The sequence below is a fragment of the Arvicanthis niloticus genome, chromosome Y, assembly GCF_011762505.2.
Source record: "Arvicanthis niloticus isolate mArvNil1 chromosome Y, mArvNil1.pat.X, whole genome shotgun sequence".
Taxonomy (NCBI): Eukaryota; Metazoa; Chordata; class Mammalia; order Rodentia; family Muridae; genus Arvicanthis; species Arvicanthis niloticus.
Genome location: NC_133431.1, coordinates 6,618,666 through 6,624,336, shown reverse-complemented (window position 1 = coordinate 6,624,336; position 5,671 = coordinate 6,618,666).

The window sequence follows — 5,671 nt, the reverse complement described above, 5'->3', positions numbered from 1 at the left end:
GCAGAGGCAGGGGGATTTCTGAGTTTCAGGCCAGCCTGGTCTACAGAGTGAGTTCCGGGACAGCCAGGGCTACACATAGAAACCATGTCTCATAAAGTCAATTAATCAATCAATCAATCAATCAATCAATAAACAGTATGATCTGCCCTAATAAAGCAAAGCAACTATTTTGATTGATTAGTACTTAATTTTAACTTAACATACTGGTCCTGAATGATTCAGTCATCACAGAGACAACAGTACAATACCCCAGTAATGAAAATATAGCTCCAGCTTTTGTTTACATAACAAGGAACTACACTAAGGACTGAAGAGTGCTAATATGCACATACATTAAGAGTCTTGGCCCCAGAGAAACAATGTAAAATCATCTAAACCAGGGAATCGAGCAGTGGTGTATGAACAGAGATCTTAAATACTAAACATGTATCAGCCAGCTGCACAGGTTAAAAAATGCAATACTGACATACATATTGAGAACAATTTGCTGTGGGGATAAACATACATAAAAGGGACTATAAGAAGACTCAAAATTAAGAAAAAATGGGGAGTAATACCCACTAATCAAAGACAAGTGCTAAAATGATCAGAAAGGAAAGAATCTAGATTGGGTGATTTAAAACTCAGAAAGAGTTTATTTGGAATCAAAAAAGGAAAATAAAATTAAATAAATAAATAAATAAATAAATAAATAAATTGGGTGTGGGACAGAAACTAATGGAAGAGTCTCACAGTGCAAAAGAAAGTGGGTGAGTAGGTATCTTAGAGTTTTATTACTGTGAAGAGACACCATGACCAAGTAAACTTTTATAAGGAAAACATTTCATTGGGCTGACTTACAGTTTCAGAGACTCAGTCCATTATCATCATGGTGGGAAGCATGGCAGCATCCAGGCAGACATGGAGCTGAGAGTTCTACATCTTGATCTGTAAGCAGCAGCAGGAGACTGTGTCCAAACTGGGCACAGCTTGAACATCTATTAAAACCTCAAAGGTCACCTTCACAATGACACACTTCCTCCAACATGGCCACACATACTCCAACAAGGCCACACCTCCTAATAGTGTAGCTCCCTATGGGACAAGTATTCAAACACATGAACCTATGCGGGCCATTTCTATTCAATCTGTTCCAGTAGATAAGTCTTCAGACAGGAAGTTCATAGCTAAAACTATATATAACTTAAAGTTTCCAGATATCTTCACCAACCCATAAGACAAACTATTCAACCACTGCAGAGATTAGACCCAGGAAGCATAGACAGAACTGGTAGAAGAGACAGCAAAAACAAAGGGTAATTAGGTTATACCCTTTCCAGAATATGGCCCTCTCCTGACTTCTTTTACAAAACCAGATGTTTTATGCTGTGTATGTACCCTTTCTCAAGCAAAAAAGACCATCAGATCCTTTCTTAGGAAAATTACAAGCATGCACAACAAAGGACCTCAGGACGAACCCTAATCCTGAGTCCCTGCATGAAGATCTTGAAGTGAAGCCTGGGTTGCTCTAAGGACTCCAAGGTGTTGGAGGTGTGAGAATAAATTGTAAAAATGAAATTTTAGGTCTCAACGTGAAAGTTTCTTAGGTTCAGAGTTTCAATTTACACTCAAGTGTTAGCTGCCCCTGGGGTGCATTCCAAGGGCTTGAATAAACATTTCAAAGGCACAAAAGACCCAAGATAGAGGCAATAAAACACCTGGGTAAACGGAAGTCACTTGAAAGGAATTCTCCCAGGAGCAAGATACAGATGTAAATTAGGATAATTGGGATGGGGTCTAGATGGAAACCAGGCTTGGGAATGGATGTTTGAAATATCCAATCATATGTAACTGCGCCAAACTTTCCCGCTCTTCCCAACCCCTACCCATAAATATCCCAAGTTTCCTGGGCTGGGGGTCGGAATCTCTATCTCCTGCGTGAGATATCTTCTGGCCCGAGGGCCCTGTCATTAAACCTCTGCAATTGCATCAAGATGGTTTCTCGTGTATCCTTGGATTTGTGCAGGTCCAGACTTGGATGAGAGTCCCCTTTTGGGGGTCTTACAGAGGCACCAAAGCTGTGAGACATCTGTCAGGGAGATTGGCTTACACAGAGTGGAACCAGCCTGTTAGAGACGTATTCTGCAGGCAGAAAAGATGGAGGGATGGAGCCATCTAAGCCCTCTGATATCAGATATTAAGCTAGAGAACTGGTTTTCAACCTTCCTAATGCTGTATCCCTTTAATACAGTTCCTTGTGTTGTGATTACTCCCAACTATAAAATTATTTTCGTGGCTACTTCATGACTGTCATTTTACTACTGTCATGAATTATCATGTAAATATCTGGTTTCAGATGGGTCATGGCCCACAGCTGGGAATTGCTGAGCTGGGCATTCGGTGATTACATGCTGCATTATCAGTCTTGTTGGGGCCAGCATTTTCTGTATGCCCCCATTCCTCCTTTTAGGAATAGTAATGTATATATGTGCCATTATATGCTGAAGTTAATTCACTATTTGAACTCACAGGGTTTTATTGAGACTGTGGAAGACTATGGGGGCTTCTGAAGTAGGATTCAATACACTTTGCATTATCACAATGACCTCTGAGCCTTTGGGGCCTGGGAGTGAAAAGTAGTTGTTTAAATGAGAATGTCTACCATAGGCTCAAATATCTGAACCCTGGTGGTGACTTAACAGGCTATACCTCACTAGAGGCAAGCTCTGAGGATAGTATGTAGACTAGCCTCAATACCTGTTCACTCTCTGTTCATATTTGGGGTTTAGCATATGATCTTTCAGCTCCCTGCCATGATGGTCTCATCCCTCTGGAAGCACAAGCCAAAACAATCTCTTGTATAAACTACCTTGGTTTTATTTTTATTTTTTATATTTGTTTATTTTTATTTTTTTTACATCAACAGAAAAGTAAATAATACAGATTATAAATAATTGAGGATTAAAACAATTTTTTTACTTAATCCTAAAAAGTTCACAATAAAATTGGGCATCAAAAAAGTAAAATGTACTCAACCTCTGTATTCCACTAAATATTTCAGACAGCGTCCCATCCTCCTGCATAGCAGAAGTGCTTCTCCAGCATCTGGATCTTGGCAGCCATGTACTGATCCTACAACCAAAAAAGGCAAGAAAATAAACAACAGTTACAGCTCCCTGCCACACAATTAACTTAAAAGACCCCTGACAGATTTATAAATAGTCTCACTTTTTAACCTTAAAATAATTAGGCTTCACTGTTTTCATTATCATGTCTTTAAAGTAAAGCTACAGGTGACAACAGTGGTATGTGTTGTCCAAACTGCAAACGATTTGTTTTTACTGATTATTAAAATTTTATATGTTCACTGTATTTTCTCAAAATTGACACATAAAAAGAAATGTTTTACTCTGTATAGATGATTAACTGACAATACTATGTTCTATGTACTAGATACTTATAAATTTTTCCCAACTCTCGGTATTTCTAGCAATGCTGAGATAAACTAAAATATATTAAATTGTTCTGTGCAAGAATATCTACTTAATCAGGACAAAATCCTTAACAGTAAAATAAACTTTAAGGGTTAGAGTTTATGAACACTGAAAATACAGAGTTGGTGTATAAAGTCACATGTTATACCTGAAGCCATATTATGAAATAAAAATAACAAAAATTATCTAGACATATAAATATCTTTAATCATTAAAACACACCTATTTCCCAGCCATCATTTTCTGCTTGCCTCCTGCAACACTGCCACATGGTAGGTGGAACTTCTGTATGGAGAGAAAAAACAAGTCAATTTTATACCATAATGTACTCCTCATTGATCTTCTATGAAGGAAAATGGGAAATTTGAAAATTTAAATGTCCGAGTAATGCAAGACAAAAGATTACTGCCAAGTAAACCTTATCAAAATGAATTATTCTCAGGTTGCTTTGTCTGTTCTATCTGTCCAGAGAACATCCTTCCTACCATTTAAGCCTCATATGAAAACACTTCTCAGTTTTTCAACTGGGTCAGAGGGGTCAATGGAGAGGGGTCAATCTATGCCCTCCTGAATAACAACACTTAACATCCACTTTGCATAAAACATCAATAAGTCCAACTAACAGTCACTTACTTTTTACCGCTAACTAGTTAAACAATCTACTAAAATATTCCCTTTATCATCTTACCTAATATGGGCCTTAAACTGTGTCATACTAGCCACTCAAGAAAACACACACAGTATAACACATTTACCATACAAATGCATCCCCCAAGAAGTTCATTAAAAGAACACATCATATGCCAGGCAGTGGTTGTGCACGCCTTTAATCCCAGCACTTGGGAGGCAGAGGCAGGAGGATGATGGTGCTGGAATAACAATCAATAATCAATGCCTATCAATAATTAATAAACAGTAAACAATAATTGTCAATACTGATTGATAACCAATAATGATCAATAATTGATGGCACACATCTTTAATCCCAGCACTTGGGCGGCAGAGGCAGGTGGATTTCTGAGTTCGAGGCCAGCCTGGTATACAGAGTGAGTTCCAGGACAGCCAGGGCTACAAAGAGAAACCCTGTCTCGAAACCCCCCCCCCCCCAAAAAATAGTAATTCATTTGCTAACTCGATTAAGAGCACCTTATGCTCACCAGGGTTTCTACTGAGAAAAAGCAGTGAGAAAATTCTTACTGATGGTGTAGTGAGGAGGGTAGACAGGTCTGACACTGAGATAGATGCTAAGATTATGGATATGGATCAGGGGTGCAGCACTTGCCTACCATTCAAGAGGCGGTGGGCTTGGTGTCAATACTGAAATAAAAACCCCACAAAACCAAGCAAACCCCATAAGAAACTAAAACTGAATTTTCTATACAAAATTGTTCCAAGGCAAAGATGCCTCCCAAGTAGTGGAAATTAGATAAGAATCAGAGGAGAACAAAATTTACAAAGATCTGCTACTTCTCCCCAAATGGGACTCTTTCCCCTCTGAGAATAGATAGTCTGTCAACTCCAGAAGAGGGGCTGAAAAGTGGGCCATGTTTTTAACAAACACTAAATTAATGAGAACTGGAGTCTAAAAATCTTCCTAATATACTGATCTCTGTATTAGTGTGTTAGTATCTTAGAAATAAGAACAAACTAGAAGTAAACAATTAAGTCTCCCAGAAATTAAACCCCACCTCTGTTAGAAGCCCGCAAGCAGCTTAGAACACACAACATCAAACCAAACAATTCCAAGGGGAAGGGGGGTTATTCAGGGCAAAGATGGCGGGGAGAGAAATAGAAGAAGAAGATGGAAGAAAAGAGCGAAGTCAGGAGGTTCCACCTGTCTTATATGGGTGGTGACAGAGCCTCTCCCAGGTAAAGGTGAGGTAACCAGGTGGATTCTGGGAATGTATGGCTGTTGCCTTGGCAACAATGTGGAGGTCACCTAGATGAGATGTCACTGGGTTCAGAGCCTGATACCAACAACCTCACATTAATTCATCTGTGAAGTGGACTGAAGTAACCCTGGCAAGAAGCAACTGGCTAGAACAACTATATTCCACTATGACAGCACATTTTTTCACTCTACAGTCAATTTACAAATACAACTGGGACACAAAGAAATAAACTATACAAATGAGAGCCACCTAAGAACAAAATTAGTGGGTAGAAAACTTTAGCCTTTTCAATAACCATGCTATGTT